This window comes from Eptatretus burgeri, chromosome 11 (genome assembly GCF_056783735.1).
Source record: "Eptatretus burgeri isolate ZD-2024b chromosome 11, Ebu_testis_v1, whole genome shotgun sequence".
Lineage (NCBI taxonomy): Eukaryota > Metazoa > Chordata > Myxini > Myxiniformes > Myxinidae > Eptatretus > Eptatretus burgeri.
The window spans coordinates 12,827,662-12,851,565 of NC_140971.1; the positions used below are offsets into that span (position 1 = coordinate 12,827,662).

The following is a 23,904-nucleotide window of genomic DNA, read 5'->3' on the forward strand; positions in this document are numbered from 1 at the left end:
ACACTGTGTGCCTGAAGCAAGAGCCAAGCTTTTAAAACTTGTTACCAGCATACCCTTTACCCTTATGGTGAAATAGAACAACCAAGGGATGAGGATTATGTTATAAATGGTGTTTGTGGCAATTGCACTTCGGGCACCAAGTGTTGTTGCTCCGTTACTGCAACACCTTGTCCTGGCACCGAACTGGTACAATCTATGGCAATGTCGAGTCCATTTAACTGCCCCGACCACTCTGCAACAGCTGTTCCCAATGAACCCTAACATTCACTCCCCTAGCTAGCTGAAGGAATTTGATGAGAATGAATCCATGATGTTGTTAAGGTCCACATACCTGTACCTTTTTTACAGTTAAATTCCCATGGAACTCATGGGTCTTCTTTGTACGAGTGTGTTATTCCTCCTTTTTTAACTGTATTAAACACCCAGTTTATTAACCATTAACAATCAATAACACTCATGCACCTACTCACTGCTACCTCCCACACACTTGACCTGCAATGCACATTATCATTATTTTCACGCATTTACTTTTAAGCAGTTGCAGTACTGCATTTGGCATGAATTAATTATTCATTGGGATGATAAACGAGGAATATCTACGTTCATTGGCTTTCATTTTTCAACTTGGTTGATATTGGCGCTATGGTTCAACTTTTTTGCCTATCCAGGGCTGAATTCCAGAACTTAGGGATGTCGTGCACAGCATGGTAGCAAGCAATAACAGGGTACGAAACAAAAATGAACTAGAGAGTTCATGGAACACTTTACCACGTGCAGTGTTCAAGGATAAACTTCAATTTATATAAAATAATGATTTTAAAGATCGTTTAAAAAAATATATAAAAAATTCCAGAAGTGAAGCAGTCTTGTACACCACCCTGTTTAACATGTCAAAGTACTGCAAAATGGAAGGGGTTTGAGAGTGCCAAAAAGGCGATTTGTGTTCTACAGTGTCCAAGTATATAATTAAATTTAAATAAAATAAAGATTGTAAAAGTCGTATAAATTACTTGATTCCAGAATTTAGCGCCATTTTACCGCCAGTGCAGTGTCTTTCACACCACCCCATCTCACACGTTACATTAGTTATTCGTGCCTGTTGTTTGTGTCCTTTATGACATCCTTAAAAACAGTAAGTTTCCTGTTTGGAATGGTTTTTAAAATTTTGTTTGACTGTCAAACAGGCAGACGGAGTAAAAATATTATCTTACACCTGTCTGCGCTTGTGCAATCGGGACGAATGCAGAGACAAAGTACTGTTAAACAGCAGGTTTGTTTTCCAATTAATGTTCCGATCCGTGTTAAAAAATATAACGATCAATTTAAATTAAGTTGTTCCTCCATCATAAACTGACGTTTGTGGACAGACAGATGGGCAGACATGAACCAATTGCTTCATCACACTGTCCACACAAGCCAGAACTGTGTGCAGCTGTTTACAAAGTGAGCAGAATCTCTGGCAGATGGTTTTTTTATGGAGAATATACTAAAAAAAAATTAAATTCCTCTTTATGGAAATCAATTGCTCATGCAATCCAAAAGCATTTCAGACTAAGCAAATTTAATAGTACAAGTAAGAAAGCTATAAATCTGTATTTTCACATTTTGTAAAGAGACTTCAGGTGTAACTGCCACTTTTTGACTTGCTCATGGATGTGATGTGGATCAAGTAAGCCTCTGCAGCATAATTGGCCACTTTTCTCCACATGTACTACTATCGAGGGGTGGGAAACCCATTTATACAGGCTTGACTGGGGTATAAATGTGGCAGCTTGTACTTTGCTCAAAAGGTCACAGATGTCTGGCAATGGTAATCAGCCAACTGTTACCTCCATGCGGTCCTCCCTGGGTAACGGGAACCACAGCAGCTCACTGGCGATTTGGGGTGTGCCAGTATAAAATAACTCCCCTGTGCCCCCAGCTATGGGTTAAATAATCTTAGCTATAGGTCAAATAGCACAAAGTCCTCAATTGTGAATCAGTTGGAAAGGAGTTAAAACTCTCAACGACTGCGATGGCGGAAGAAAGGCAATGCATCGTGAACGTGCATTTTTCAGGCAAAATCCAACAAATCTGATTTTTGTGAGTCCAATGCAACCTGATGGATTATCTGGTTGTCGCGGATCCCCATGCCATTTGATTCAGAATCTGAGTCTGGCCAAGGTGGTAGAGTTGATTGAGGGTGCAGCGACCTCGCCACCAGAAAAATGCTTCACGTGCAGGCTTCATTCAGCCACTTTTACTTCATCCTCATCTTTTATCTCATCTTTATCCTCATCTTCTATCTCGTCTTTTATCTCATCGTTATCCACATCTTCATCCACATCCTCTATCATCCTCCATCTTCATCCACATCCTCTATCATCCTCCATCTTCATCCACATCCTCTATCATCCTCCATCTTCATCCACATCCTCTATCATCCTCCATCTTCAACCACATCCTCTATCATCCTCCATCTTCATCCACATCTTCCATCATCTTCCATCTTCATCCACATCCTCCATCATCTTCCATCTTCATCCACATCCTCTATCGTCCTCCATCTTTATCCACATCCTCTGCCATCCTCCATCTCTATCCACATCCTCTGTCATCCTCCATCTCTATCCACATCCTCTATCATCCTCCATCTTCATCCACATCCTCTATCATCCTCCATCTTCATCAACATCCTCTGTCATCCTCCGTTTTCCTCAAACTCCTGCAGCAAAGGACAAGTGATCATGGTTTAGGCAAAGGTGACCTCTGGGAGCCTTGGTCATGACTCTGCATATAAGCAGTGCAGGCAGGATGGTTGCTTTGTGCTGGGAATTTAAGCAACATCCTAATTTGGCAGCCACCTGCACGACTGAGCAGTCTTTTATAGGATCAGCTGTGCTCACCCCACATGGGGATGGGGGCTGTGAAAGGTTTGCCTCGCTCAACCTGATCGGCAACAGGGTTGCCTTCCAAGCGGTCGAAAAACAAAGAAATTGGAAAATCTAATTGATGCTATGTGGAATGTAGGTACACCGATGGACAATAACAACCTGACACCGGAGAGAAGAACTGCACGCTGAGGTAGAGAACTAGTGAGATGTGATGTAGACATCACAGCCCTGAGTGAAACCTGATTCTCTGGCACCAGCTACTTAACTGAGCACAGACAAAGGTATTCTTTCTTTTGGAAAGGTAAACCTGCATCAGAATCCAGAATCCACGGAGTCAGTTTCACAATACAAAACTCTTTGGTAATCAAATTAAGTGAGCTTCCTGTCATGGCATCACTAAAAGACCGCTTGCCTCATCAGCGCTTATGCTCCAGCACTTAACTCTTATGTTGAGGTAAAGGAGGCCCTCTATGTATCTCTTAGTGCAGTTCTCACAAATGTTCCCAGTGATGACAAATCATTATTTTGGATGATTTCAATGCCGGGGTTGGAAAAGACATTGCCCCATGGAGCAGTGTAATTAGCAAAGGATTTAGGAAAAGCAAATGACAATGGTTTGCTTCTTCTCAGTAAATGTGTGCAACATAGATTTATCATTACCAACACATTATTTAGACAGAATAATAAGTACAAGCCATCCTGCATTCACCCTTGTTCAAAACATTGGCATCTCATTGACTACATAATCATCAGACCGTCGGGATAGCTTGATAACCAGGACCAGACGAGGTGCGGATGCCTGTTGGCTGGATCACCTTTTGATAAAATCCAAATTACGGATGCAGATTGCCCCTAAATGATGAAAATGAAAGGCGACAAGAAAAAAAACAAGCATTGAACAAGAAGCTGATGCATTCGGTCCTCCACCTTTTGGGTGGTGTACACACACACACACACACACACACACACACACACACACACACACACACAGACAGTTTAACATGAAACAAGGCAAAAAGCGACCCACAAACATCGTACACAAGGCAAGCTACCGAGACGGTTGCCATGGCAACAGAATTCAGTCAATCACAGCCATGATCTAATCAAGTTGCGATAATGTCATGACGAATAGATATCTGCAATATGAAAGTTAAATGTTCAACGGTTTTTGAAATATCGCGTACACAAAAAGTACATGAACAGATGGTCGGTCGGTTGGACAGAGCTCATTTTGATGTGCCCCATCTCCGACCATGGTGGAGAGGCGGCGGCCAAAAACTTTAAAAGGAAGAAAATATTTTACTTCGAAGAACTGCTTTTGGAGAGGAACTTTGCAACATGCCAAATACAGCTGGATCGGTGCAAGAACAATGGCATGCGATCAAAAAGTAACACGTTGGAGGCTTGTGAAGAATCGATTGGTTTTATAAATATGAAAAATCCAGATTGGTTTGATGACAATGAGAATGTTATCAAGCAGCTAATAGACCGAAAATGAGTTGGATTCACAGACTAGCAAAACAATATTGGTCGCGAGTCCAAAATATAAGTATACTATGATAGCCGTTCAGCATTCTAAGAACAGTTTTGTGACATCAAAAATAAATGGGACACAACGAAAGCCAAAGAGATTCAACAGAATGCAGATGGTCATGACATGTATAATTTCTTCAATGCCATCAAAGCAATCTATGGACCATCTTCTAACATGGGAGCTCCAGTTCGATCAACTGACGGAGGTTTCCTTCTAACAGACCAAGATAGATGGAAATAGAACAGCACTCTTTAGAGTGAACGCATGCCTCCGTCAGGCTGAACAGTTTACGTTTGTATCTCATTGATAAGAATGATCTGCATCCTGACATAACCAAAATCTAATTGGCTTTGTTATCACCGACCAAACTCTTCCACCAAGTTTTATCATGATACGTGCACAACTTTTTGAGATTGGGCCAAAAATGATATTTCGCAGGCTATCTCACAATGGTGAAGTATCATTCGAATCCGGATCCATCCATAACTTTTTGAAATATCCTGTTCACAAACAGGCAGACAAACAAATAGGTGAAAACGTAATCTCCGTCTACCTTCGTTGGCGAGGTTATAATCAAGTGCACTAGCACATTAATACCGATGCGGTCCTTCATATGCATTCTTCCTGCATGGTGGGAATGGAAAGTATGGTGGGGGGAGGACTTCTATTAGGGGGCAATGTCACGTTCATATATTTACATCTTCAATATTACTTTAAGTCTTCAACATTGCCATAGTGCATTGAAGCAATTAATCTCATCACATTTCATCGGGAGACATCGGACCTCGGCCAGGCCGCCTCACTTTGATGGAAGGCCTGAAGGAAGATTTCTTCCCACACTGCTCAAATTGTGTGCAAAATGGAAGAAGACTAATCTTACTGGAAGCCAAGCGCTGTCTGTATGGGTGAAGAAGATACTTTTGACACCATGGAAGCTCTTCGCATTGGCTTGATGGTTCAGAATTGTAAAATTTTTCAATGTCATTACGATACTGACACTAAGAGTTGCTTGTTTCTCCATGCGGTTTTGATGGCAGTCAATACTGAGACTTTGATATGACACATGAATGCTAAACGAGGCCTTAGGTGCATGCACTGCACTGTATGTGTTTTCATTGACTCGGTTTTGCTCGCCCGGCACATTTAACGTGCCATTGCTGGCACGAAATCTGAAATTCACATAGTCTTTTGAACATAATTTTCAGCATTTAGATGAAAGAATGCAATTTTGATATGAATAACCATAATTGTTCTGTTCCTGAATGCAAATTCAAAATGCATTCAGGAACCGAACAATTGTGATTCAGCATTTTGAAATTGCCACCTTTTAATTGGATTCACGGAAATATCGGAAATACGAGAAATATCCCTGAACTAGTAAAGGTGCCCGTCTTCGACGGGCGTCACTAGCAACATATGGTAAAAGACAGATAGAATGAATGTATTTTAAACAATATATTATATCATTTTTATCCATTGATTTATGAGGATGTTCAATATCACTGTTAGGATCATGGCTTGGGCTTGGACTTGGGGGTATGCTTGCAACAGAATTTTCATCAGAGGAGTGACTTGAGGAGTCTTCATATTCCTTGTTATTATTGGCATCTGCCATCACGATCGAACTCTTACTTATGAGACGGTTGAAGAAGTACTTTTACGGAGCGGTAGACTCAAGGCTCACTGAAGCACTGAAGGCTCGAAGGCTATTTCTGTCGGTTCAAATTTCAAGGATCAAGCGGCCATTGTTGTTCAATTCAAGTTGGGTTGCCAGATTTTTATGTGCACGTGCTCAATCCCGCACCCACCCGGAAAAGACCCAAGTACACTGTCAGTACTCACCTCCACACTAAAACGATGATCATGATTTTGGGTTTAACCGTAACTGACCGGGCGATCCTTTGTTGGCAGTTGGTCCGGCTGGGCAGCGGGTATCGGTCGATGAAAATTTCAAAACGGCAACCATGTATAAAAAAAGCAAAGAAATACTTTGTACTTAGTCAGAAAGTCATGGTTTTGTGAAGAAACTACGGCACATGGAAAGTGCAAATTCGTCAGGTATGAACTCAACTGTTTTCTCCCCAAATGGAGCGTGATTCTATGAGCCGAACTCATATTAGTGGTCCTCTAAAAAATGGGAAACATTTTTATTTCTGTTTTGTGCAATAATTCCTCCCATTTTGCAAATGGAGTTTTTGAACTGTTTAAATACCATAATAATCAAAACGAATTTTGAGGGGCCTCTTAAGGAAGACAATAATATCATTATGATATATGTCAAAGCTTGTTTCATTTCATGCAGTAACAAAAATCTGATGGTGGAACAAAAAAAGGGGCGTGCCGAAATATTAATATAGAATATAGATGAAAGGTGTCGGGTTAGTTTTCCTGTCAATAATAGCTTGGGCTGCAGTTGTTTTATATTGTTACGGTTTTGGGGGCAACAGGGGTTTCACGAGGGAGTTTCTCAGACCCGCTTCCCTGATCTCCGAACCTGTAAGCCAACGCCGCGGATAACTCCACAGCCCGACGGGTTGGTAAGAAACCGCGGATGCCAGTTGAGGTAACTAAACCTCGCAGGGTCCTCGCACTTGGCATTGCATTACCTACTGGTGATCTAGCTATCTCAACTTGGGAATTGTGCTCTTATCGTCTACTTATTGTGGTACGGCCGAGCGAAACCGTAGGTGGGGCATTGGCTATCTAGTGTAACAAATCGGTGGGATACAATGTCTTATCTATTTAATACGTACACTATATGTAACCAGTGAAGGAAAAGACGACTGTGCAGGTTTTCAATAGTTTACCAATGGTTCAACCAGGCACGTATCTCCAGGCACAGTTATTTACACGCAAATATTCACAAGGCATGTACAGACATTAGAATCATGAGAAACACAAGAAAAGTATTAACCTCGAGCACAAAAGTTCCCCTAAGACAAGCTTAATTATCTAGGGACAGTCAGGTGGGCCACACACACTCTGGAAAAGTAGAAAAAGAGAGAGAGAGAGAGAGAGAGAGAGAGAGAGAGAGAGAGAGAGAGAGAGAGAGAGAGGGAGAGAGGGAGAGAGAGAGAGAGAGAGAGAGAGAGAGAGAGAGAGAGAGATATATATATAAAGATCGGGGCTTTGTTTCAGCTCCTTGCTCCACCTCCCCCCCCCCTCACTCAAACATGCGGGCTTGCATTGGTCCAAAGTGAAGGGTATGGAAGGGAGGGGAGGAAGGGAAATGCGGTGCATATGTTGGTGCAGTGTCAGGAATGTCATGTGTTTGTGTTTCTGGAGCCGCCGCGCTTAAAGACCGCATGCTGCATTCACCCTCAGAACCCCTTTGGTCAGTCTGGTGACGGCGCATTCATCTCAGCAAAAACTCCTAATGGCAGGTTCGTCCAACAGCTCGTGGTTCGTACAACAGCTCGTGGTTCATCTGACAGCTTGTGACAGATATCAGCGCAGCAGCAATAAGGCAGCAGGAAAGCAGTTCGTCAGATGGCGCTGGCTTGTGGTTCATCAGACAGACTGGACACAGACCATTTGTTCGCTCGTTCACTCGGCTTTTATCAAGCCTGGATCGAAAAGTGGCATTTGGAATGGCAATGGATATCGACCTTACTATGTCATCTCCCCATTGGTGCATGCGTGGCCCAGCGGGGTGGTTCCACCGCATCTGCGCACTCTCACCACGCTCCAAGAGTGCAGCTTTAGCGTTTCCGACTGTAGTGTTGAACATGTAACTACTGCCCCACCTGGTGACGGCAATGGCAGCACTGATGTCAGCTTTAAATGAGTCGCTGTAATTGTGGTGTCAATGTGATTATGGTGTGGGAAGGTGCAGGGTGGAAATAGGATGGGGAAAACGATTTGAAGGGATTAGGGATGGGAGGAACTGGAATGGATTAAATGAAGAGGGGGTTTACAGGGTTTGAGAGGTAAAGGATGAAGGCTTTTAGGGAAGCATGGGGAATAGAGGTTCAGAACTGAAATGGTAAGGAATTGGGATGGATTGAAATCTGAAAAAAGGATGGATGGATGGATGAATGAAGAAGTCTCAAGTAAGTGAGGAATCACAAGGATGGAACATGCTAACTTCACAGTGCATTTTCCCTGTTCCCAATATGAGGGGAATGTACTTGACTAAGCATACTTACTAATGAAATATCTAACTAGGGAATCCCTTTTATGTATTCAATGTTCCACCCCAGGGCCCATTTCCATAACCACAACAATATTCAAAAAACACACACACACAGATGGTTTCCTTTAGTAATAGTTGCAAAAATCGAATATAATTTCTCTTGTGGCCCTGTAACCAAACAAACAATATATACCCGAAATACCTTCCTTACGCCGTTCTCCTCCCAACATGATTAATAGTAAATATCATCATTGAAAACTTACCCTGAACATTCACAAGCCCCAGATATATCCTTCCCATTGGTGTTCAAAAGCACCTAATTCAGATACAAAGTCCATTCACTTGAAGCGATCCGTCGGGGATTTGTGGAGCACACGCCCATCTACTCGGGCCTTACACCGGCCCTCATGGTCGGGAATTTGTACTGTGAGCAGCTGCTCATTCGGTGAACCAAGAATGTTCTTCAAGCCCTTCCTTGTGCAGAGGCACAGCCCTCAAAATTTAAAAAAAAAAAAATTTTTAACTCAAAATTTGATATTGTGCCATTCCTGGTGGAGTTTGATGGCATCTTTACCCTCGCCAAAGAAGAGGGTATTGCATTTAGGTTTGTTTGTTTGTTTGTTTGTTTGTTTGTCTGCACAGAACTTGTGTTTTTCGCCACACCCGCTTGTCAGATCGAGATAAAATTTTCAGCAAAGGAGCGACTAATCAAGTGGAATGCTTTATTGATAATTATGATGTCATAGCAGCCATGTTGGAAAACCGTTGGACCTTCATCTCTGAAACCCCACCAAGGAAAAAATTGAAACTTATCACATGGCAAATACTCCTTCTGGGGAATGTGTGAATTTTTATGACGTCATAATTGCATATGTAGAATGCTACATCTGATCAATATGAAAATATTTGAGTCTAAGGATAAAATGGTGCACAGAAAAAAAAAAATATGATGTCATCGGTCACGTGATTCAGCAGCCATGTTTTTTTTTTTTGTTTTTTTAAACATTCAAAAATTTTCTTTGAAGTGGCTGATCAGATCGAGGCGAAACTTTGCTCGTATGACCACCTATCCATGAGGAACAAAAGGTTCACACATATGATGTCAGAGGTCACATGGTTTGGCAGCCTTGTTGAATTGAAGAAAAATATTAAATAATGTTTTCTCTGGAACCGCTTAATCAATTGACGTGGAACCACAATTATGATCGAGTCGTGATAGGAAATACATGTTTTAAATTTCAACTTGATTGAGCGCATGGTCTAGCATCCAGAATTATTTAAATTTTTGTTCAGGGTTGTTTTTGATTTTTTTTCTTCTTCTTTTTTGAATAAGGCTCACTTGGCTGTGTCTTGATGGGTTTGAGGGAAGTAGTAAACAGCTTGGTAGAGTAGCAGCTGAAATGCGAATCATATCCAGGTTCCTTCTGATGACTTCATCTTTGCTTTTTGTTTGTTTGGGTTCCCACTGATTACTCCAATGCAGGACTGTACCTATTTGGTCTTCCATTTGATTTGAATTGAATTTATGTTAATCCCATTCTAAATTCAATTGCAAAATGAAAAACATCATGGGTCAGGGTCAGGTTTCCAATCAAAGCAGGGTTGCATCAAAGCTGGACGTCTTGGTACCCGGTCATCACTGCCAGCAGTTATAAAGTGGCAGTTCTAATTATGTCTTTTATTAATTATGAAACACACCAGTACACAAATGCCACACAAAACAAGTCCTAGCAGGGTTCTGCAATGTCTCATTGCTCTTTTTCTTGTTTCAAACCTGTCTTGGTTATCCTTTCCTTCATTGGTCTGACACAGTGCACAAGCATAGTTATATGGGAAGTTGTACCCCACGTTATTTGCTCTGTTAGCCGGTGTTTCATCTATCTGTTCCACTCGGCCGAAGATAACCAGATGTGTCGCTGAGGGTGTGGCTTCTAATTAGATTGTTGTGCCAAGAGAAAGGTATCGAGGAAACATCGAAGCATAAACCTGTTAGGCCGCTGGTCTCAATCAAGCGACTACGGCTGTGTAAGACCTACAGCCCATTGGACCGCAGAAATATCTGTGGTCTTCTGCCTCAGAGCCAGGTGTCCGGGAGAAACTCAAGTGTTTCCCCTCATGGCAAACCTCGAACCCCAGGGCCATAGCAATATGATAACATAGAAATTGCAGTTACAGGAATCGTGGATTTGCCAGTAAAGTGTGACCCAACAAACGCAAACAGTTTCCTGTTCTACGTTCCAAAAAGTGGATCTAATCTAATAGGCGTAGATCTCTTTGATCGACTCAGATTCAAAATACAGAAAGATGGTTCACCAATTCAAGCCATTGACGTCGTCGGCTCATTCCCATCTGTACTGAGCGCTTTTGGGAAGATTACAAATGTTGCGCACAAACTAAGAGTTGATCCCACAGTGAGACCGGTGTCACAATGTCTCCGATGTCATCCGTTTTCTGTCAGAGAGGACATATCAACTGAACTGAAACGTCTATGGGATCATTGAACACTTGGATTCATCAGCATGGATCTCAAACCTGGTTGTGGCGCGTCAAAAGTCAGGTGAAATTTTATTGTGTGTGGACCTCAAAGCTGTAAATAAGGCTATAATCCCGGATAAATACCCACTACCAACAATCGAAGAATTGTTCGTGGAGTTTCACCAGTCGACAGTGTTTACAATGCTGGACATGCACCAGAGCTATTTTCAAGTCCCGATGGCAGAACGTTGCAAGTACCTGACAGCTTTTATAACCCATGATGGAGTTTTTTGGTGGCGAAGGTAAAAAGACATCATTGCACCGATGGGCAGTGAATCATCGGAGTGGTGCCATCCCCTCGTCATCACACCCAAGGCTAACAGGAAGATTTGGATGTGCGTCGATTTCGGTAATCTTAACAGTTATGTTGAGCGACCCATACACCCTATGATAATGCCAGCAGAAGCAACGTTGAGTGTCTCCGCTTCCACATTCTTCAGAAGGACTGATGCAACCCACAATTACTGGCAAACCCCCCTCAAGGAAAAAAAGCCAGCTCAGCAGTCTTCATCACACCATGGGGTAGATACAAATAACTATGGGCCCCCATGGGATTAAATGCTACTGGTGACAAATATGTCTACCATGGCAACATCACCCTGGATGGTCTACGCAACACTGTAAAAGTGGTCAATGACATCCTGATGTTTGGAAATTCGTTCCCCAAACACATACAGCAGGTACGACTGTTCTTGATGCGCTGTTGCGTGCACGGGATCACATTGAATCCTGAGAAATTCCAGATTGCTCAGGCCCAGGAGAAGTTCTGCAGATATGTTGTTGGACAGAATGGTATTGCTTCAGATCCTAAAAAGCTGAATGTGATCGTAGATTTCCCTACTTCAACCAACATCACAGATCGTCGCTTGTTTCTCGGCATGGTTCACCAGCTGGACAATTTTTCGGCAGACATTGCCAGTGCATTGGAACCGCTACATGGACTGCTGCTCAATAAAGAATCTGTCTTCGACTCGACTGGTGATCATGACAAGGCATTCAATGCCGTTAAAAGCATTCTTGTGTCACCACCAATCATGGCCCATTTTGAATCAAAGTTATCCACCGTGCTTCAAATGGATGCATCTCCATTACTTGGCCTTGGTTTTGCTCTGTTGCAGTTACATGGTGAGCGTCATAGACTGATAGACTGATCCAGTATGGATCACGTCACCTTTCAGACACGGAATCCAGGTATGCCATGATTGAACTCGAAGCATTAGCTATAGCTTGGGCCACATCGAAGTGTAAGCAGTACCTCATGGGACTTTTGTCGTTTAACCTTCTTGTAGCTCATATAACCCTGGTGCGTATCTTCAACTTGTATATGTTGGATACCATTGAGAACCCTCGCCTGCAGCATATTATTGGAAAACTGACAGCATACAACTTCACCACCACTTGGCGGAGGGGTACGGAACATACCCTTCCAGATGCACTTTCACGTCATCCAGTGAATGAACCACAACCCCAGGATCTACTGTTTTCACCTCCACGACACAACAAATTGATGATCGTCCTCTGGCGACCCGCGTTCGAGATCCCATTCTCGAGAAACTACAGGATGTTACTCGCAACGATGTCACCCATCGTCTTCTTGTGCAAACTGTTACCGACGGTTTCCCCTCCAACAAAGGAGCCATTGACCCTCATGTTAAGGAATTTTGCAGTACTCACAACAATCTATCAGTGGATGACGGGCTTGTTCTGTACGGAGCCCACATCGTTGTGCATGTAGCAGCCCGTCGAGACGTACTCAATCATTTGCATGCTTCACACCAAGGAATTGAACGTGCAAAGAAGCAGACCCGTCAGCTCGTGTACATTAACAACGACATCATCAGCATCACCTGTTCTTGCGCCAAATGCCAAGAGAGGCAAACTTCACAGCAAGGGGAACCTCTGATGAGGGATCTATCACCGGCACTTGTGTTTGAGGATGTATCCGCTGATTTCTTCACGCACACTGGCCTTGATTATCTTGTGTACACCGACCGCTTGTCCGGCTGGCCTTGTGCATACCAGTTTAATACGCATGCCACAACACGTTTGCTCATTCACACTTTACGCGGTTTCTTTGTAGACCTCGGTGTTCCTGTGAGATTATGCATTGATGGTGGTCCACAGTTCTCTTCATGGGAATTTGCCAAATTTCTGGACTGTTGGGGTATTAACCCATCAACCATCATCACCATATTGGCCGAGTTCAAATGGACATGCAGAGGCGGCCGTGAAAGCTATAAAAATGTTAATTGCCAACACGACCAAAAATGGTAAAACTGATGATGAGTTAGTTCTGTCTCGGACTGCTGGAGTGGAGTAACACTCCACGTGTTGGCGGACGTTCACCTGCCAAAATTGTATTTGGTAAACCTACACGTACTGCTGTACCTGGTCACTGCCTTGCATTTGCACCTGAGTGGCAAACAACAGCAGATGAGGCCGAACAGACAGCACCAACAATCCGTCAGCAGGATAAGTGGCATTATGATAAATGTGCTAAGCATTTGAAACCTCTCGCTATTGGGTCAGAGGTCATTGTTCAAAATCCCATCAATAGGAAATGGGATTCTGTCGGGAAAGGAGTGGGAAAGGGGCATACCGAGCAGGATTGATTACCTTGTCAAAACTGCTTCTGGTTGAGTTATGTGGAGGAACAGACATTTCCTTTACATAGATTACCCTCCTGCTTCTGTTAACAAAGACAATGGTCCACCTATGAATGTAAATGGACATGTTACCCCACCACCGAGACGTGGTGGGAGGTAAAGAAAAATGCCATTTATATTAGATTTGTGAATTTGTACTCCACATTTGAATTGCCTATGATGTCATGTTTAATCTGGCGAAAGGGAGATGTGATGTGGAACTGAGTATCGACCAAACTCTTGTATTATGAGAATCATGGGCTACTCTGTGACGTAATCAGTCAAGCTGTGATTCTTCTTTTTTACTTCTCCTGCTTCCACATTCACCGCGCTATGGAGTGGACATAAACGACCTCCGGTTTATAGCTGTCTGGCCACGAGTTACAAACATGACAGGTCTTAGGATCTATTTGTTGGGGGACAAATTGCAAATCAAAAGAGGTAGTGTTTACACTTTACAGGAATATAGTAAGACCTCATCGAGACTATTGTGTTCAGTTTTGATCACCACGTCTGAGGAAGGACATACGGTAACTACCATAAAGAGGGTCCAGCGTAGAATGACTAGATTGATTTCCAGGGCTATGAGGAGCGGCTGAAGGAGATAGGACCTTATACATTAGAAAGGATGTGATTATGAGGGGGATCTGATGGAGATGTTAAAGATAATGAAGAGTGTATACAAAATAACTGCAGAAGAGTTTTCAAACAGAATAGATAGTGACAAGACCAGGGGGCACATCATGAGAATAATGAATAGGAGAGTTAGGACAGCCATTTCCGAAAAATACGACATCATTACAGCGACGTAGTTGCCAGTTCATCCTTTGACCAGTATTTGCCCAGACAATAAATACAGTCCAAGGACAAATGCCACAAAGAGTTGGCTTTCACTTGGAAAAACCTTTGTTTTCCCAGAGACAACTGTACGTCACTTTATCATGACTGTGCAACAGGTTTTCACAGTCCCAGGTCGAAAAAGCAGTTAAAACCAGTACACATTTTCAACTGGTCTCTATTGATTCTAATTGGTCTTTAACTGGTCTCTATTGGTTTCAACTGGTACCAGTTAAATTCAGTCAGAATTCCAATTTCCCAGTTGAAAAAACCAGTAGCTCATATTTGTACCAGTTAAAGTCTTACTGGTTCCAGTTGATACCAGTTGCAATGTACTGGTCCCAGTTGATACCAGTTGCAATGTACTGGTCTCCCAGTTGATACCAGTTACAATGTACTGGTCCCAGTTGATACCAGTTAGTTAAATACAATTGTATTTCAACTGGTAATATATCACTCTATTCCAATTTCCATATTAAAACCAGTAAGAAACCAACTGGCTTTACTGGTACCAGTTGGCTACTGGTTTTCAACTGGTACCAGTTGACCAGTAAGCTACTGGTCTTTACTGGTTTTTTGACCTGGGGTATCAGTTATGATGGTGGTCCACAACAGCACACATTTGCTCAAATTATCGTTCTTCCAGCAGCACTCTTGTATCACACCAACAATTAGAACAATCTTTACTTCGAAAGCAACACACCAATCAGACATCCAAAATGTAATCTGATAAATGGCACTTCCATCCTGACGACAAGGCACAACAGGGTCAGTAATATGTCAACATCAAAAACCTGATGTGTATCAACAAATCATCACAATTTACAACTTACTGTTTTACTGGGTCCTTTCGCCAGTTGGTTATAATATGAGATCCCTGACAAGGAACTTCAATGCATGAGGAGGCCATTTTGCTCATCAAAGCTTTTGCTATGATTGCCAACCTGTGGATGTTTGTCTGTGCTCTATGTTTTTCTGTTTCTTTTTTAGTGTTGTGTCAAACAAATGAAGCAGCAGATGCCATATTTAAAGGCTCAGGTAGAACTTGGTCAGGATCCGAACTGCCAACCTCCCAGACTTAGAGCAGATGCTCTAAGTTTTTTTGCCACAGTGGACGTTGAAGATATCAAGGTGTTTTCGTGAAGAGTTAGGGTGAGCACCCTGACCATCACCAGCATCCTGACCAAATTCCTGCCCTACCACTGGGAAGGTAACGGCAAACCATCCAATGTAATCCTTTCCATAAGTCTGCCTTCGGAAAGAGCACCATAATTAGTTGGTTACATGTCTTATGTTGTCTTCTGTCAACCATCGAGTTAGATTGGTGTCTTGTATCAATTATTCGTATTTATGAAATTGAATTGGGCTGGTGTTCATGTTCTGTGTGAGTTAATTGTCTGCATTACCATGGTATCTTTATTAAATTGTTAGATTCTGGTATATGGAAGTCTGTTTCTCATTCTGCCTTTGATGGTAGAAACAGCCGTTAATCTAGAGGCAAGCTGGATCATGTGATTGTCCATGCCTGTAGCTCAGTTTTGCCAATCACCTTTCAGTTATTGATGGGGTGGGGTGGGGGAGGACCTTCATGAGTTAGCAATCATCTTGTGGGCTACCTCGTTTTCATGGAACATATGTATCTGGAAACATAGGACTAATGCTACATTTTAGCTCACCTGGACTTTAAACCGGTAAGCTTATGCGATGGAGCAGTGTCCGTAGGTGAGTGAGTGTGTGAGTGAGTCAATCCGTAAACACTTCAGTCATTATCGCTTGAGCCAAACACGATTTTGATGAAACTTGGCCATCAGCTTCATATCTGATGCCTGACGAAGGTATATTGAATCAAAAAAAAAAAACTGCGCTCATTAGAGGGGTTTACGGGTGGGGGCGGTTGACCTGCCCCCCCCCCAAAAAGGCATTTGTTCTCTTCTACGAAATGACACACACAATGTCGATGAAACTTGACCACAACTTTCATCACCCGTAATGTGCCAACGTGTATCAACTGCATAAAAACCTGCACTCATTACAGGGGTCTTCGGGGGGAGGGGGGCGCTGACCCCCCCCCCGCCAAATTAGGAATTTGCTCTCTTCTCCAAATCTACACACACAATTTTGATGAAATTTGACCACAACCTTCATCAACCATTATGTACCAAAGTTTGTTCATGGCATTAAAAAAATATAAAAAATCAGGGTGTGGGGGGGGGGTGTACGAGGGGTTTGAGTGACTGTTGCTCCTGATCCAGGTGAGCTTCAGGACACGCAGTCCTATTTTTAGCTCGCCTGTTCGAAGAACAGAGAGCTATAGCGATACCCCCGGCGTGAGCCTCAGCATCAGCGTGAGCGTGAAAATGTTAAAGTTTTTGTTGCAAGTTATTTTTTCCTTTCTAATGTTTTTATCTACCACACTTTTTTATACGCCCAAAATATATATATATATATATATATATATATATATATATATATATATATATATTGTTACGTTTGAGGGGGGGGTATGCATTCAAAGGGTAATTAGGATGTTTAATTAGGTATGCCATGCTGTTCGAGTTTACCAGGATCTCGATGTAATAAGTAGCAATTCAGTGGTGATAAGTTGTCTAGTAAATGTTCATTTCTTCAAGGGGGAAATGATAAATGTCACGTAATTAGATAGGGACACGGGATAGGGTAAGTGTGTCTGCGTAAACCCCTTTTGGTATTCTCTGAAGACTGGCCGTGACGTCACAGGACAGTGCAGCGGAGGGCTCCGCCCCGTGATCACGATTGGCGGAAGGCGATGGCGGTGGGCCAATAAACGGCTCGATTGGGAGTGACAAGGACGAAGGATAAAAAGGTTCTGTTCGGGGTCGAAAAGGAAGAGGAAGAAGATTACAACCAAAAGATCGTGGTTTTTTTTGGTGTGGAAGCTGTGGCGGCAGAGAGCGTCCTGGTTGTTGTGCTGAATCGATCCTGTTCTTGATCGTATCTAGGAGCCTTGCCGAGCCTCGTCCCTCGCTTTGGTTGGCTCTGGGGTTCTGCTTACTCGGAGTGCGGGGTCGGGCGGCGGGCGGACCTGCCTCCCTCTCCTGCTCTCGGCTTGGCGCCGGAGCTGGTTCCCTGGCGGCTGTGGGCGGACTTGGGCCAGGACCAGGAGGTCGACAGCACCGCGGTTTCTCCTGCCCCCCTGACGAGAGCAAGGCCAGCTCGTCCGACGCCGATCCAGGGACAGTTGCGTCCACACCACGGTCCAGCCTGGCCACCAGAAATAGCTACGTTTTGTGTGTGTGTGTGTGTGTGTGTGTGTGTGTGTGTGTGTGTGTGTGTGTGTGTGTGTGTGTGTGTGTGTGTGTGTGTGTGTGTGTGTGTGTGTGTGTGTGTGTGTGTGTGTGTGTGTGCGCGCTTGGCGCCTTAGAGGGATTGAGAACTGTATATTCATTGGAATTGTCTGTGTTTTTCCCCACGCCCGATCCCACACCATCCCGTTGAATCGCCCCGGATCCCTCTTCTTGCCGAGTCTTGTTATTTCTGGTAATAATAAAAAACAAATAAATATCATCAACTCAGTGAAAAGTGACTCGTGCCACCTTCCTCGTCCCGTTTGCGGTAGAGCGATTAGAACCGCCATGTTTGGGTTATAAACAAATAAATCGCCTCCATCGTTTCGGCTCATTCTACGTTTGCGGGACTGTTCAAGTCCCGTGGACGTCACAATATATATATATATATATATATATATATATATATATATATATATATATATATATATATATATATATATATATATATATATATATATATATATATATATCGGGGCGTATAATGTGATACCTGTCGTCCATCCGTCCGTCCATCCGTTCCTGTCCGCACTCTAACTCCCAAAGTTTTAAACTTTCACGTTTCATATTTTGTACATCGGTACAGACTGTGGAGACGGTGTGTCGTGTCATACGTTTGTCATCTAAAGTGGTTGCCATAGCAACCAGGATGCTGTTTTCCATGTGGTAGCACAATTCTGTTTCTACCTTCTTGTTCGGGTGTATATTGTGCTCACTTGCACTCTTGTTACTGATTACAATATACAAATACATATATTGCTTTAAAATTATTTGGATCAGACTTCACTGCAATGCTTTATAAAAAATATTAATTATTAGACTCGTCTTTTAAAAACGATAAATGTATGAACAGGCGAGCATTGGGTGGCTTTGACACCAACTCTGGTTGTATTAATGCTGCACTCTATAATAAAAGTTTCCTCTAGTTCCTATGTTTCCAGACTTTTTACTCGGTGTGTGTGTGTGTGTGTGCGTACGTGTGTGTACGTGTGTGCACGTGCGTGTATATATATATATATATATTTTTTTTTTTTTTTTTTTTGAGGTTCTCGGAACCGCATGCATACAACAGATAGGTGTCCCAAGACAGTTATTCCATTATTATACGTGTAGATAGTCCCTTTCCTTTTGTTTAGCGGGACAACAAGGGAGTGCGTTGCTATGATCTAATAGCTAGGGTTGCTTAAATCATTTTCTCTTTCATTTCGTCCCTGCTCTTTTCGTCTGATTATTTCTGAAGTAAATCAGCCACGTGTGCTTTCGCTGTAAGGTGGGGCCTCATGGAAGCCAGCGCATGCGGTGCCGCTGTGAGGGAATTGCTGCCCAGAGATCCTCGTTCTCAGGCGAGCCCTGGACCCGGCGTGTGCAGCGTCATATTGTGTGCTTGGCAGTGCAGGATTATCGACTCGAGCTTCCAATGATCTGGGGAAGATTGCCGGTTGCATAAAAAGGCATGCGAATGAATACCTCTTAAGAGGCTGCACGAATGGTGTTTTTCACAACACAGGAAACACAGCCAGCACGATGCTCATGCTGCACGAAACGCGTACGGAGGCGGATAAAGACGACTCCATGCCATGTTGGGTGGGATACGAGTGTGCGGAGTAGAAGCGGCTTGTTCCTTTTCAACCTCAATATCCGACACATATTGGTGTTCACCGGCGGAGTCGTGTGAACGCGAGCGCTGGCCACATGCGTAATGGCCGAATTGCGCGCACTGTATGGAATGTGCTCGAAAGCAGACACGTATGCCGCTCGCGAAACGTGCATGGATTTATCCATGATGATGTACCTTCGGCCCTCGCTGGCAGCAGTGGATTCCCCACGGATGGTGAAAGTCTTCTCGTCTCTACGGCCAGCAAAGCTGCGATCGAGCCGAGGAATGCACTGTGCGGGCCGCATTAGCGCACGCGTTGATCGATGCTGGTCGAACGCCCGAGCGGGCATGCGGGACCCGGGATGTTTTTGCAGGACGATTCGCGTGCCAATTTCTGTGTGGGCGATTCATGTCATCTCGTGGGGTCGGAGTGGAATATTCCCGCTGTCAGGGATGGCCTTGCCGGAAACGAAGTGAAGTGGTTTCCGGCCAAAGTTGGCGGGCCATGTGAGGGGTCGGAGCCAATCGGAGCACGCGATTCAGGTGATGACTTTTCGATTCGGCATGGCCCCTCCCCCCACGCGGCAGGTCCTATAAAGGTTGCAGCAGTCCCTCTGCCTTTCTCTTTCTCTGGCTCTTTCTCTTTCGCCACCTCTCTCCCGCTCTCGCCTCGCCTCGTCGACACCTCCACGACACGCCTCCTGCTGTCTGGACTCCACCTCCTCATCTCCACCCACAAGACATCGACCCCACCCGCCTACCTGCCACTCCGTCCTCGCACTCTGCACTCCGCCCCTTCTCGACTCAAGCTCCTCCTTTCCGAATACAGTCTCCACACGTGCGGCTGAAGCCAGAGACGACTCGCCCACTGTCGGGTACCACACTACAGAGCATCCCGCCCCCCCCCCCCGAAACATATTGGTGGCGTGTCGTGCTATCAAGCACAAAGGTACAGGGAATGTAGCCTCAACTCCCCTCCCTTCCTGTTGCAAAACTTCCTCTTCATGGGGTTTTCTGTGTCTGTGTGTGCGCGTGTGTGTGTGCTGGCGCCTGTCTGCTTAAGTAAGACTGCAGAAGATCGTTATTGTTATTATTGTTATTAATTTCGCATTAAGTCTGCTCTGTGTCCCCTTTTGTAAGTTGCCTGTTTATTTGCTGCAGCACACCTCTCTTCCTTATTTCTGCACAACACACACCAATAAATCCTTTATCGTACCACATACCTTTCCTTGTCCACTGTTAATAAATCATTCTTAGGAATGTTCCCAGCTCGTCTTTGTGGTTTTTCATTGATCCAGCATGGTCCAAACCCTAGTTTAGCCAGGACTTTATTCTCAACGATCCGTTCCTTTTAGCCGGTATGTCCTTGGCAGTGTCGCTCGGCTGCATCCGATCCGGTAAAGTGATCCGGTCCGGTAGAGTGATCTGGTTCGGACAAGGCATACTGAGGGCGTGTTCCCCGGTAATTAAACCACGTGATTAATTAGGTAACCCGATTAACCCATTGACGGGAGGACCCTAGGTCACGCGGTTGAGTTATTGGTGTCCACGGTCGGTTAAGTGACCCGCCGTTTCACTGAATTATCCGTGTGCGATGGCCTACAATTCCGGGGAGTCGAGTGGGAACCGAGTTAGCTTCCCCCACCTAGTGGTCTTCTCACCCGACCCCCGGCCCGCAATATACAGGGGGCTGCAAAAGTAGGTATACAGTAAGGACTGTACTTGTTTTCACGACTGTATACCTACTTTTGCAGTCCCCTGTATATATATATATATATATATATATATATATATATATATATATATATATATATATATATATATATATATATATATATATATATATATATTGTACTCCACCGGTCTGAAGTTTTAGAACACCCCCATTTTTCAGTTTTTACTGAAATTTAAGCTGTTCAAGTCCAGTGAATAACCTGAAATGGAACAAAGCTAAGCGGTAAACTCTCTCCGACTCTCTGAAAAATCCTCTATATCTCTTTGCTGATGACTCCACCCTCTGCCGAACCATCTGTCATCCCTCAGACCGGCAAGCAGCAGCTTCTTCGCTCACTGCAGATCTGGATAAAATCACAAACTGGTCCAACACGTGGAATATGTCTTTCAATCCAGACAAGTCTCACACTCTCCTATGTCTCTTTGAAAGGACCATTTAGAACCCCCCCCCCCATCCACTTTCTCAACAATCCTCTGGAAGAAGTCTTTTCTTTCAAACTTCTGGGTCTCACTATCTGCCATGACCTTTCCTGGGAAAGTCACATTTCCAACCTCGCCTCCAAAGCCAGTCGCCGACTGGGAATCCTCCATCGTGCAAAGTCCTTCCTCGGCCCTCTTGAGCTCCTGACCACTTACAAAGCTTTTGTCCGTAGCATGATGGAGTACTACTCTCCCATCTGGGCTGGTGCTCCTGCCTCCCACCTTTCTCGGCTTCACGCTGTCGAAACCAGGGCATTTAGGATCATCGGCATCTCCCGCAATGAAGCTGAGTCTTTGGGCCTCTCACTCAATCACCACAGGTTGGTCGGTGGTCTTTCTGTCTTCTACTGTCTCCTCTCCAGCCTTGCCACCCCTGCTCTCTCTGCGATTTGTCTCCACCACATTTCCACAGGGTGCTCAAGATCCGCCAACAAACCCCCTTCTGGTAAAACTACCAAAATCACGAATCACTGCTCATCTTCACTCTTTCATTCCTCTTTTTTCCCGCCTTTGGAATAAACTCCCTCACTCTATTCTTTCCCATTCTTCCCCTCCAGGCTTTCAAAACAGCTGTTCACCACCACCTCTTATCATCCCCTATCCAAATCCTCGATCTTTTCTACCCCCGATAATCCACCCAAGCCCACTTCCTTCAATTCCCCTGCTTTCCTTCCTGAAAGTCCCTGTAATGTCCATCTTCTCTTCCCTATGTTCCCCGTCCCATCCCTCTCCCTTCCACAGATCTCCTAATGTGTCTGTTCCCCAGTTTTGTCCCTCCCACTCCCGCCCCTCTTGTCTCATGCTCCCTTGCTGTGCGTTGAGTGTTAGCTCTCACACGAGCCTCGACAAGGTATACAAAAAAAAAAATTACCAGAGGTTAAAAAAAACAGTTTAGGTTACCAAAAACTGAAAAATAATATAAATTTCAGAGTTGTTAAAAAAGGCCCTTTTCAGGGAACAATTAATGGGTTAGCAACTGCAGCTCTTCTGCAGCAATGGAAGTAAATTAAGCCTTGAAAGTTGATGCAAACAATTCCTACTGGTGTCCCAACTTTTGTTGATTAGTTACAAACCCTTTGTCTGTATAAAAGCAGTGTTGGAACAGACTGTGTTGCTTCACCCTCTGAAGCATTATTTGGACAATATTGCATTGCAGGAAGTGGTATATTGCTATCATTATGGTGATAAAAAGACAATTAACAAAGGAAGACAGACAGACCATGATAACCCTTAAAAGTGTAGGTCTTTCCTTTGGAGAAATTGCAAAGGTAGCCAAGGTGTCAGTGAGTACAGTTTCCTACACCATCAAAAGGCACTTGGAAACTGGAGGAAACTCTGACAGGAAGAGGTCTGGCAGACCCAAAGCCACAACACAATCAGAAGACAAGTTTCTGAGTTAACCGCTTACATGATAGGCGGCTCACAGGACAGCAGCTTCAAGCACAGCTTGACACTGGTCGAAGTAAGGAAGTCTCAGTTTCAACTGTGAAGAGAAGACTTCGAGCTGCAGGTTTGACAGGTCGAGTGGCAGTAAGAAAGCCATTGCTAAGATGGCAAAATAAGAAAAAGAGGCTTGCCTGGGCCATGAAGCACACACAGCCAGTGGACTACTGAAAACTGGAAGAAGGTCTTATGGACCGATGAATCAAAATTTGAAATATTCAGTTCATCACGCAGGGTTTTTGCACGCCGTCGAGTAGGTGAAAGGATGGTTTCTCAGGGTGTGACACTAACTGTCAAACATGGAGGAGGGAGTGCGATGATCTGGGGCTCTTTTGCTGGATCCAGAGTCGGCGACTTGCACAGAGTAACTGGCACCCTGAACCAAAATGGCTACCACAGCATTTTGCACCGCCATACGATGCCCTCTGGTCTAGGCCTAGTTGGTCAGGGGTTCATCCTACAGCAAGGTAACGACCCAAAACATACCTCCAGGCTATGTCAGAACTACCTTAGAAGAAAGAACAAGATGGTAGGCTTCAAATCATGGAATGGCCAGCACAGTCTCCAGACTTAAACCCCATCGAGCTGGTTTGGGATGAACTTGACAGAAGGGTGAAAGCAAAGCAACCTACAAGTGTAACACATTTGTGGGAACTGCAACAATGTTGGGAAAAACTTTCTGAACAATGTTTGATTTCCATTGTAGAAAGAATGCCACGAGTATGTTCGGCTGTTATATCTGCTAAAGGTGGCTACTTTGTTGAGTCA

General features: G+C 44.0%; 1 protein-coding gene across 4 annotated transcripts in view; it reads left to right on the forward strand.

Moving 5' to 3' along the window:
- Positions 1 to 23,904, forward strand: part of LOC147016519 (zinc finger protein ZFPM2-like) — a 138,712-nt gene that overhangs the window by 40,729 nt on the left and 74,079 nt on the right. Inside the window, exon 2 of one of the 4 annotated variants that reach the window (XM_085845232.1) lies at positions 15,550 to 15,769. The exons of the other annotated variants lie outside the window; for them this stretch is intronic. The gene's annotated coding sequence lies outside the window, so the exon portion shown is untranslated. The remainder of the gene's footprint in view (positions 1 to 15,549; positions 15,770 to 23,904) is intronic. 4 annotated transcript variants of the gene reach the window in all.